We start from the raw sequence: 12,991 nt of genomic DNA on the forward strand, positions 1-12,991 counted from the left end.
AACAGGCTGTTTTTGCTATGAAGTCTTTATAGCAACTGAAAAAACCAGTCTGTTTATGCAGCCTGTGTACTGTATATACAGTATCAACATGTGCACCATACCAGACACTTTCTCTCTCCTGAGCTCTACCTGGCTGCCAGTAAGATCTCCTCTCATCCTTGCTAAGCACTCAATCTGTTTGGTGAGTGACCTTTAGTTGTTGGAGAGCTTATCTCCTGCTTTTAAAGCACCCTGCACCCCTGAACTAATCCGTGGAGCCAAACACTGCCGCCCTAATCCTCGCTCCCCGAGGTCCTCATTCACTATTTGCTTTCACTGTAATTGTCTTCGAGGCGCTCCGAGGCCCGAGCCGGCTTGTTTCCCTGCGCGCGTGTGTGTCTTTTGTATATGAGTGAATTTACTGATCTGGTTGCGTCATTTGTGTCCGTGTGTTTCTACAGGGGGCACTAAAAGCTTGCTCCCAGCCAACCTGTGTGGTGTGCATGCGTGCGTGTCCGCCGGTCTTTATGCGTTTGACCGGCACGTTCGGGCAGGGACCAGTGACCACGCAGCCATCAGGGTGCATTTAGGAGGATTGCCACTGTGTAGGAAGGGATCAGGACCAGACTCAGAACCAAAGCCGCACAGGCACAAGCCCAGAATCAGCATTCAGCAGGCTAGTGGTGTGTGTGTGTGTGTGTGTGTGTGTGGGTGTGTGTGTGTGTTTGTGTGTGCCCAACCCCAAGGGTAACAGTTCCTGGTCACAGTCTGTGGATGAAAGTAATTGCCAGTGGAGGGCAACCTGCAGCTGAGGCCCGGAGATGCTGTGTGTCAGTGTGTGTGTGTGCCAAAAAATTCAAGGCTTTTGTCCAATGAGTCTATACTCCACAGACTCTGTGCTTTTTTTGTTTTTTTTTTGTGTCTGAGCAGAAATGCACAAATGGAAAGTGCTTGATTTCGGCTATCAACCAGTGTACAGTTTCTTATTCCTGTACAACCAATAATGAACATACATACGGGTGAATTGTTCATAATTAGACTGATTATGAAAGTGACAAAATAAAAGAGCAACAAACCACATCTGCCTTCATATGGAATCATGGATACATTCATTAGCACCTCGCAATCTGTCTTACAAGTGTACGTTTCTTGCTGCCAGAAAGGAACACGTGGAGTCACAGATCTCTCATGGCAAAAGCCTGCAGACAGTGTTAGTTATAATTTAATTTACCTGAAAACTGTTGCTCCAAATGTTTAACCTGCTAAACCTCAAAACCCGCTGGTAGGTTTGAAAGGCTATTTTATAAAAATTGCAAAAAAAACTATAACATTTGTCAAAGCCAGGAACCATAAAGCAGTAAGAATCGTCACATGTTTAACCTTCCAATGGTCCTTGAACATATCATGTCTGAAGTACAAGTGGAAAAACAAACAAATCTAAACTTAAAATCGTGATATTTGACTAAAATCATTTTATTCTGCATGTCTGGGTTTAAAAATTTTGCAAAAATAACCCATTAGATTTTGTAAAAACACTAAAGCTTAACGACTCCTGACTTAGTCGGCTGTGACAGGATAGTAGACAAGTATAGAAAATAAATTAAAGATGTAAGTAGTGAAATCGTTTATAGAATCGTCATTTTCTCCCGCTGTCGGTAACATTTGTGGTCACTTGCTAAAAATCTTAATTCCAGGTTCACTGTGTGATGAATAGCCAAAGAAATTCAACTTTGATGTTATCTTTTTTTTATGATTTATGGCATGATAACTGTGTCTGACTGCACAAAACATATTTCTGAGTTCTCTCTACCTTTAGCCACGCTTGTGTTGTTTCCATAGAGGTGCAGAACTTTATATTGCAGTGAAAAATGAGCCCACAGTGAGTTAAAATATGACAGAAGCAGAAAAAAAAAAACACCCAGAGGCTGGTTGGGGTTCAGAGAGTTAAGATGTAATATATTCCTAACTTTAGCCAGACAGCTGCTGGATAAGAGTTTTTCTCCAGCCTCCAAAAAAAAATAAAAAATCTTCTGTTGATAAATGCCACCACAGTACAATACTGACATGGAGTCAGCAGATAGAAGCAGCCTGACTGGGTCACAGTGGGTGTGAACAGGTCAACTCAGTGTAAAGCAGATTTCGTGGATGATTTCATCTCATCCGTGGATGCCCTGAAAAGTAAAACCCACCTGAAAACCTCTTTACTCATCCGTAGGAGCTTCAAGGCTGATTTTGCTCAGCTTTAAACACATTTAGGGACAGGAGTTGGAAGGAGTTTACTTCTTGAAAATGCTCTGAAGCAATAGGATGCACTGCTGTAAAAGCTAGAAACTATACATCGCACAAAAACACATTAAAAATTATTTCAATAAATGCTGTTTCACACATATCTGCGAACACATAATCTTGATTTTTTTTCATGTCTTGGTGATATGTGTGCAGCTACTTCTAAGGAAACCGTCCCAGATGCTATGTCAGATCAGCAAAATATAATTAATGAGACTTAGCGCCAACATACAGCATCTCAACTTTATCTGCCTGCCTCCTTCCAAACTATCCGAGCTGGGTGTACCCTGCCTGTCTGCTGCTTTAGAAATGTGATTGATGAATGTGATGTTTTGGGGTTGAAACAACAATGAGCTGTTGCTTTGAATCCACAAAGTAGTTTATTTTCTCCCCAATCGACTATTGCAGAACAGTGTTTGCTTTAGAACCGTGTGGACACCGTGCAGGTTGCTGGTTTGCGGCACGAGGATGGCGCCAAAGTGCTTCCTCACAAGGGAATCTGTGAATTTGTTGTGTTTCTCTCTATGATTTAAGATAATAAAGTCTTGAACTTAACATGCGACGTCTCCTGATGGCTGTGAATTAGTGCTTTATAAATGAAATTAGACAGAAAATTGAATTGAAGCCTGTTTTTTCCCCTCTTATTCAAGCATCACAGGGCACGCAAAGTGTACTGTACTGACAAACAGACATGTGAAATGCATGACCACACAAACACGTACCACCACGACAAAACATGTACTGTGCCATCTATCAGAACCCACCATATGCCTTTCATTTAGTCAGTTAACTTCAAAATGTCACATTTTTCAAGTGTCCCTGCTCATAGCGAGTGCAGCTGCTGGAAATCATTGTTTTCTTTGCAAAGTTTCCACAACAGGCCTTGAATTTGATCATAGCGGTTGAACAATCAGAGCATCTTTTAGGACTTAAAAAGACATTTTTAAAAGTCAGATGATAATTCAATCCATGCAATAAATCATGTTTTGTAAGATGATGCTTTGAAACTACTAAAACGAATCAAAATTCGCATGAAATGGGGGAAAACATTTTTCAGTTAGATAATTCAGCTTTTTATCACCCAGCACAGCCTGAAAGAGAAGAATCGCAAGATGTTGAGAAAACTGTGGCCCGTCTGAGCTAAATGCAGAGAAATATAGTGAAAGAAACATCATTTACTGGCTTAAAATCAACAAAACTGATGTCATTTACAACCGTATAAAGAAAACGCAGTAGGACTCCGTCACAAACTGCAAAGAAAGAGGCAGAAAACAGTGGTCACAATGATCGAATAATTGTTTCCAAAGCTGCCTCTCAAGCTGTGAGATTTAATTATGTGCAACAGCTTCGTTTCTATCTGTTCAGTAGTGGCCCTTTGGTTTCTTTTAAATTAAATTTATTCATACCCTCTCTCTCTCAACAACACTTGCTAAAGAAAAGTGAATATTAGCAATTGCAGCATGCTCATTCTGGATCTACATTCTTAAATATATTTATATAAAATATGATTAAATCACTAAATGCATTTTTCACTGATAGTTAATAGTTAATATATTTGTGCTGCAAGTGTTCAGGTTTGCAGCCTTTGAATCAAATGCTGTTTTGTCAAATCACCTGCAGAGGGCCACAAAAACTAACAATTGACAACACGCATCCCCCTCCAGCCTGCTACGGTTTGTTGGGAAATGAATATTGGGTTTTGAGCCACAGTGAAAATGGCATTCCTTCCCTGTGATCTTTCACGAAATCTCAAGACAAAAATGTGCACTTGTTAATTTGTGTCAACAAATTACACTCTCCTTTTCCCATCCTCTGAGGTTTTAGTGCGTAAAGTGGACGCAGCCATGGATATCCTGATATCAGATGTCATATTAGAGCAGCAAATTGGACTTGAAAATATATGAGAAGCCGAATATTTTATATGCATCCGTGTGTGTTTCAGCCCACTTGTGTCCACAACTACTGAACCAAAATGGCCACCAATCACACAGTAATCCCAACTGTCTGCATGTTAGTCCCGGAAAATATAGGCTAGAATTCAGGACAGGAGCAGAGACAGACAGAAAGGGAGAGCGAGTGAGGGCAGACATGTAGAGTGACAGGCACCGCGAGCGAAATAAAACAGAAATCAGAGAGCAATAGACCGAGGGACCATGTGGCAGAGGGCTAGCACCCCGAGGCCTTTCTCTCAAAGCTACTTCATCAGCTAAACAAGCTGTCCTCTTTCACCAGAATTTACGTCAGCCGCCCTCACAAGTTCAGGGTGGGTTCATCGTTCGCCGCGTTACCTGGAAGTGGCTCATAGATCATCGGTCAATAAAGGGAGATGAAGAGTGCCGGACACAATAGCCGAGGTGGCTTCCAACCTGATTACAATGGCGCCGGCGCCTTTTGTTGAAAACACAAAAGCAGCGTTAGGTTTTAATTAAAAGTTGCCCCAGATGAACAATAAGGCCGGATATTGCGCAGGTAGTCGCTCTTTTGTAGCGGCTTGCGGAAGGGGTGTGGTGCTGGGACGCGGGGTCTCATGTGAGGATGACTGGATCGGTGTCGGATGAGCGTCTCCCAGGTGCTCGCGGGACGGAAAACTACCGAGGGCAACCTTATCAGGAGCTTTCATATTGCACTTGTGACTCACGTGGAACAGGTAGAAAGAGTCATGCAAGGAGCTGTGGGGAAGGGCGCTGTATGACAAATGGGACTGGATTGCTAATAAGATTTTTTTGCCTCAATAATAGATCAATGGAGTTCGGGCAGCATGAGTAATGCATGTGCTGGATGAGCTAGCTTGTCGTCGACTCAAGGACAGATGGCTTCCATGCTCAGTGTAGTTTATATTGAGGGTTTACTTTGGCCGCTATAATTTAAAATGCTTGATCTAATGGTGGGACGTCGGGGTGTGTTGGCACTGATCAAAGGTTGGCATTAATCACATTGTTGCTGCATGGAGGTGAAAGCGATGTCTAAAAAAACACATTTCTTTTGCCGGATCTGTAAAAGCGGGGAAGCAATTTGTACCTCGCTCTGCTAATTCCTCTCGACAATAGATCATGATTTGCTGTCATAGCAGCAGATCTTGCATTTCCCATGTGCCCTTGCATGACACAGCACAGGTGTGCCCCATTAGGCCTCCATTATAAGGCTCAGGATCCCCATGTGGCAAACTTTTTACTCACTGGATGTGTGTGTGAGAGAGGCTGGGTTTATATTTGTGCTCAGAATCTGTTTGTTCCTTTTAGAATTTAGTCTTGAGCAAGGTTTTTTTTTTCCTTCACATAAAGGAACTGACCTGATAGTTTTTCCGACCAAATAACAAATGTGTTGTTGAGGGGGTGAAAGAAGCCAGCGCCTTCAAGTTCATACAGAGAATAATGCAACACTTGTGTGTGTCCGTCCTTTCCTGTCAGATCTTTGTACTCAGCCAGGTAGCCATTGGCACCTGTTTTCTTACACTCTGTCATACACTTGAAGCGTGTTGCCCTGGAGGGAGCGGGATCAAATTCGACACCTGCCATGTTGCCTGTCCTGCTGTGCCTTTGCATCTGGCTGCCATGTGTCACCTTTGGCCTCTTGTCACTAAAAATGAAATTGAAAACCAAGAACCACACACACACTCTGAAAAGTAACAAAGCCCCCTCTCCAAATAATTTATTGAACGAATAAGTGAATGAATGAAACTGCCCGCAAGTATAGCTGGGCACGTCTGAGAAGTATTTTCAAGATTGGAAACTTTAGCCAGCGCTTTGAACTCGAGGCTTCAAAGTCGCCGGTGGCATTGAGCACGAGAGGACCCGATGCAGGAGGAACATGATTAAGGTGAAATTAAAGCAAGTGGCTAATTTCTGTTGTGCACAAATGAGCAAAAAGTCAATGGCCTGCAGCGCTGCTCCATTTTGTCTTTAAAATACTTTGCTTTTGGTGGGTGGGTATTCAAGCAACTACAGCGAGCGGCAAAGTGTCTCATTAGAAACCATAAATCATTGGTAACCACAGGGAAGCAGAAAACAAACCTCTTAACGAAGGTTGAACAAAAGCAGGTTGGGACTTGAAGCATGTTTTTCTTCAAACGTATACATCATAAAACATGTTTTTTTCTCTTGCCTCGTGTATTACATGAAGCTGATTCATAGTGAACACAAAAACGTCTTCATTTAGGACGTTTAAATCCTTCATTTTTATTGCAGCTTTGAATTATATTCATGCTACCAAACCTTAAACTGTCAAGAAGCTGCATGCTTTCACACAGCATGTGCACTTTTGATTTACTTTCAGATAAAAACATTATCATCCTTCATTGCGCAACACCAAAAATACAGGTCGAACTACTGGAGCATATATCCTGCAAGCCTGGACCTGAGAAGAAAATTAACATGCTCCTCTCGTCGCACACCATGGCCTCGTACATGTTTGTCAAAAAGGCAGGGTTTGTAACTCAGATAGAGGAAGTATTCTTTGACATGACATCGCTAAGTCGCTGTGCTAACAAAGGGCAAAAGCAGCTGACCTCGTGCTGCGAGAGATCTGTCATCTGATGGCTCGAACGTTCCACTGTTTAAATATCAAGCGAGTTGCGTGAGTTTGCCGAAACATTTTCATGCTTTGATTTTGAGCGAAAGGTGGTGCAGGACATACCGAATGTAAATGTCATCCAAGTTGTTTACATGCAAAGGGAGCCACATGAAACCTATCCTTGATTTACCCGGCTGTCCCTTCTGTTTGTGCCCCACTTTCTTCATTCAACAAGTTCAATCGCACATGTAACCGGTGCAGGAAAGTTCAGGACTTGCTGTGGTCAGAGAACCGTGAAAGGATATCTTTTAGGACTTGACACAATTTTAAAGGGCATGTGATAAGAGTGTAGAAATGAAAGTCGTCCATGTGTCCCTGGGTGATTTGACTCTCCATGGTCTGGTGCTTCACGCTAACAATAGCTGAGCGATAACACACACAACCAGCCCTAGTAGTAGTTGACAGGCCTTACCGAAGTGACACCCGGCTGCTACAGCAAATCCTCGGTAAGTTTCGACAACAGAATCACTCCACGACAACATTTGAGTTAATTAAAAGTACGCTTGGTCTTGTTTGTGGAGGGGGTAGCAATCAGGCTGACAACAAGGGGCACTTAGGCCAAAGAGCATTTGCAGAGCATTTAGTCTGACCAGAAGGGCACTCTGGGGCACTCCATCGCTCCACTGGGAAAACATCAAGCATGTAAAAGCGTCCCATTAAGCCCTAAATAAACAGTGAGTTTCTGAAAATTTGGTTGTCTCAAATGTTTATCTCATTCTTCAAATGTGCAATTAAGAAGTAATAAGTTTGTAATAGACTATGATGTGAAACTTGGCTGGTTTTCATTCCTTCTTAAGCGAAATAATTCAAGTCTATGTTAACTCATGAGCATCTTACCCCAAACTGTTAGTTGTGAAATTTGTGTCCTCTTCAAACAGCAATTTAGATAGCACATGAGAATATCATGAGACTGTGTATACATAGCTCTTTAGGTGCATTTTGCGTGTTGTGTCAATGCGTTTTCAACCTTTCGGGTGTCATTTTATCGCATTAAAATAACTGATAGAATAGTTAAAGGTTGCCTTCAAGTCAGGGGAATTTGACGCAAATGTGGATTCTCAGTCATCCAGATAAGATCTTCCGGATTAGGCAAGTGGATTTCTCTTTTTGATTCTTGAAGTGACTGATACATAGTGACACCCTCAAATCACATGTCCAATGGCTTATTAACAACCCAAGATGCCTCGAATAGTCGCAAACCTTACAGATCAGAGGTGAGTCAAGGTGTTGTTAGCGGTGAAACTTTCTGGCGAGAGATCTCATGACTGGATTATAAGCATCTGATAAGCTGATGTGACGTATACGTCTGGGACTCCCTATCATTCCGTAAGAACTCTCAGAAGTCTCTTCAATGAGAGGCGAAGCGTCTTCAAGAACTAAAAATAGAAGTTGAGCTGTTATCTGCTGAAGCTCTTTGGTCTACATGGCATGTGAAGACAAATGAAATGCAAAAAAAATGCCGTCTGATAACACACAAAGTCCTTCTGTGTTATTCACACGCCTTTCCACGTTACCAGCCTGCAAGAGGACACTGTCAAACTCGTCGGTGCATGTGTGTTATCCTGCGAATTTCCATTGCAAGAGGAGATGGGCAGCAGAGACGTCGTTATGCAAGCTGAAAAATGGCTCACCTATCTCACAACAAGCCTCTAACAAAGCTATCTCCACCGGATCTCCTGTTTGACACAATCGGCATTGTCTCAATCACAATGAATTACGGGGACAAAAAAAAAAAACATCTCATTCATTCATTCGAGACATGATGAACGTTCAAATTGTTGCTCTGAAGATCAAAGTGATTAATAAAAGAATGTAAACACAATTGTTGGGAACACAATTAAAGCACAATAGGTCCATCTGGTCGCGCAGTGGATCAATCAAAGGGTGAAATATGACGCTAAGCTATACATCGAATTCTTTGTTGCCGTGTGTGAGTCACAAACTCTCATGCACAGAACTATCCAGGTCTACACTCTCACAGAGAATCATGAAAAATACAAGTTTCGGTTTTACTGAATGGTGCAGCCATTAAAACTAAACATCATATGAAACAACATGATGCAGACTATCCAGTGTATAATACTGTCAGACATGGTAGAAGATGATGATTCCCTCGTGGTGAACCTGTGTTTTAATCAATGCAGAACACTACAAATGATTCATATGCATAATTCTCGCTTATTTTTGGAAATCTTAACGTGGATATTTTGCGCTCAGACAGCATGCAGTGTTTACTGACGCTAATCCCACACAACCCCGGCCTGCAGACTTCCACTTACATGACCAGTTTTTTTTTAGCGATCGAGAGCTCCAGGTTAACAGTGTAAAGGACTCGATTGGGATACTGAAGTTTTGGGTTGGAAGGCCTGTTCCTGATGGGTCTCCTTTTGACAGGAGAAATAGCGGAGAGCGAGACTAAATTTACCCAGTCTGGGTCCTGGCAAGACTTTCTTTTTTTCATAAGAATCCCTGATGCAGAGCATGTGAGACATCTCAGACTGCAGCACACAAATTGTGCAGCATAGGACTGTGGGTGGGCCAGCTCCTTGGGCCAAAAGAAAAACACACACAGATGCATGTGGATCTTCCATTATTTGGGAAGAGATTCTCACTGCAGATAAGCAAAAGTTGCCCTGACTTTCGGATGTCATCACACGGCAGGGTTTTTATACTCCTGGCTTCTCGGGTGCTGTGCAACTTCCATGAAGATGACTGATAGTGACATCAGAAGTACTAAAAGTATGAAGCAGGGAGGATACGGCTCGGAATTGGTTGCAAAATCTATACGCCTGCAGGTCCAAACAAAACCAAGAACTCCTCCGCTTGCTGCATGCTTTTTTCCTAAAATGCAGCAGAAAATATGACCTTGATAAAGTGTGGGGAGAAAAAAAAAACAAACAGCTGCGGAATACATTGATGATAATTGTGCATATTGTTACAGAGCCATTATGCAAAATATTATGTAAAAAAAAAATAGAAAAATCCTCTGTTTAGCAAAGAAACATTCTTCAGAAGACACTCCACTTCCAGAAAATACAAGTTTCCTCAGAAAGCGGTGACATGAGAGCTTTTAAATTATGCATAAGAAACAGTTGTAACTAAGAAACTAACACAACCAGATACTCGCTAAATAACTGAATCCACATTGCCTTGCTGCAAATTGAACACTCTCCAAATAAATCACGCCTTTTTTTTTTTTTTTTTAAAGTGTTCAACCACATATTTTCAGCCCACGTCCAGAATGAGAAGTCAGATGAAGTCTTTTTGCTATTGCAGTTGGCTGACGCGGTCCTGCCCTCGAATAACTCCAGGCTCTCTTTCAGCTCACATACTCCTATTTGCTGCTTTATCAGACGAGTGGGAGGCATGTAATTGTGTAGATACAATGTCTGCTGTGTCCCTGTCAATATATAGAGGTAACAGAGAGGTAACATTGCATTCATTACTGATGGAGTGCTGGTGGGGGGAATAAAGAGAGAGAGAGAGGGGACATGGGATCACGCTGTGGATGCAGGGAACAGGTTTTGGCTCTGTTAAGTACATGATGGCCATGATGGAAAATAGGACAGATGGGTTTGAACAGACCGTTTCTTTGTGTCACTCCACTTTTTTGGTGTGTGTTTTTTAATGATGGGTTTTTTTTTTCAGGATACACAATGTTAAATCGGGACGTATGCATCGCAGCCTCTTGGCTCAGTATCTTAAAGCCTACAAGCTACAGCTGGGAAATTCTTGGGAGTCCCGTGGTAAAAAACAAACATTAAAAGAAGACCAATGTTTATTAGAAGAATATAAGTAATTGTTTCCAGTGTTGTTGCTGCAAAAGTATGTAATGTGGCGACAGGAAAAATCAAGTCAATCCAGTTTAAGTCTAAAAAAAAATGCTGTGTTCTGACAGAAGATGTGCAAAAAAGATTGTAAATGTATTGTAAAATGACTGAAAGTAGTTATCACATAATAGTATAGCAATCGAAATATGTGGTGTCTTTTTTGTTTTTTTGTTTTTTAAAAAAAGGGGACATTTACAAATGTAAAAACAATAAAATTACTCATGATATATACTATATAAAAGTATTAAATGCATATATAATAGACAATTAAGTATAAAAATTAGATAAATTGAATGGAAAAGATATTAATAAATACATTGTATAATGATAAGAACTGTATTTTGATGGATTATACACTGATGAAAACACATTAATTGAACATTTTTGCTGTGGAAACTTGTACAACATATCCAGTAATTCTGTGTAACATTACACAACCAATATTTCTTTTTCTATTAATTATCACTAATTTAAAAAAAAAAAAAAAAAAGTATAGTGTGAAACTTTAATTTCTGTTTCATCTATAAAATTAAAAGAAAATGTTCATGTTGTATCACATTTTTTTCTAATAAAAAAAATCTGCTATAGCTATGCATCTACAGGTTTTTGTTCTCGTTTTTTTTATTATTTATTTCAAACATAAAGGAAAAAATCTGTAAAATCAAAAGACAAAAACAATCTAGAAGACTGCCTTTTGTTGACAGCGTGGCATTAAATGCAGCCCCTCATTTCAGTACACGGTGTTTCTCTTATTCCGTCCACCCACTTGTCAGTCAAATCCTTCCGGCTGAATAAAACACTCAAAAACAGGATAGGTGTTCTGCTGCTGAGTGACAATGTGAAATGTGCGGCACGAGTTTGAGGCTATGTTGGAATTGTAAACACAGTTTTGAATAATAGATTTGAATAAAGTTATTCGTGTATACGGCGTTGTTTGCAGTTTCCCTGTTCTCTCCTTCAGCACAATGCCGCGGAGGAACCGGGTTTCGCATTATTACAGCCCGCTGATGTCCCATCTGCGCACGGGTGGAGCTCATATTGTATTTGATTAAGAACAAAACGTGCCTCGGTCTGTGATCAAACAAGGGATCAATGAAAAAGAAGTAAATACATGTGCAGGGCCCTCATTGGCTACTTCAACCCCCGGTCTCAGCCTCAGTTGACAAATACAAAAAAATCATTTAGATATGCATCTTATCTGTGTATGTGTTTAATATTATCCATGTGATAAAGCACATAAACTGACTGGGAAAGGCAATTAATGGCTTTGTTGTGCAGAAGAAAGTAGTTAAAGACCATTTTTCAGCAAGGAGCGGCTGAAAGGACGTGGTATATTTACTCTGAAAGAAAAAGAGACTTTAGGTCGGGGATTTATTTGAAGAGTGACTTTGCAAAAACTGTTTCAAGCACACAGCACTTGCTCATTATCACGGCCATTAATGCACTGTTCAATATTGATTTTAGTGTGTCCAAATGTTTGAACCTGCTTGCAAGGCGTACTTTGGTGCAAATTAATTAGCGAGTGGTATATCAGCTCTTCTGCAATAACTCTGAACTAAACTGTATTCTCAAGGTTGTAATTCATCACTTTTTATTCTCGTCCGCTTCCTCGATCCTGCAACCGCCTCCTTCGAGGATCTGGGTTGGGTCACTCGCAGGGGTCAAGCATTAGACTCCACTCTATGATGTTCCAGATGGGAGTAAATTTACACTAATCCTGTGACAAACCCACTTGGCTTCAAGCGGCAGACGCGTAAAGCCACATAGTGAGAAAGGCATCCCCGGCCCATCTGAAAGTGATCAGGCGCTAAGCTGTTGAGAATTACAACCAGGGTTCACATGAATCAGTTGCTATCCCAAGGTTACTTCCAGGGGTTTGATCTGTCAGACTGTTTGACTTTTTTTTTTTTTTTTCTTCCCAGTCATCACACAGAAGCGTGGGCCGGAATCATGATGATGTGCCTGATTAGTTTGTGCACTGCGGGGAGGTCAGAGGTCAGACTGAGCTACTAATCAGCTGGAACTGTTAGCACTTCAGAGTCCAGTTCAAGGACATGGAGCTGCTTGAACTCCAGTTTGCTGCATGATGGTGCTCAGTGTGTATCTAATCACAAAGACGCTGCTCTTATTTTCCATCCGATGAGGACTGATGCTGTGTTTTATGTGACTTGTGTGAACGGTGGACTCTCAATTTGGTGCTTTATCGGTACAAGTCTGCTATATAGTGTAGCAATATATTCATCTTTTGGGTTTGGTGCTGCAGCCAAGCTATTTAAAGACCATCAATGCAAGATTTTTTTTTTCTTTTTTTTTTATGATATTGTAAG

This window comes from Stegastes partitus, unplaced genomic scaffold, assembly GCF_000690725.1.
Source record: "Stegastes partitus isolate 25-593 unplaced genomic scaffold, Stegastes_partitus-1.0.2 Scaffold40, whole genome shotgun sequence".
In the NCBI taxonomy this organism is placed as follows: domain Eukaryota; kingdom Metazoa; phylum Chordata; class Actinopteri; family Pomacentridae; genus Stegastes; species Stegastes partitus.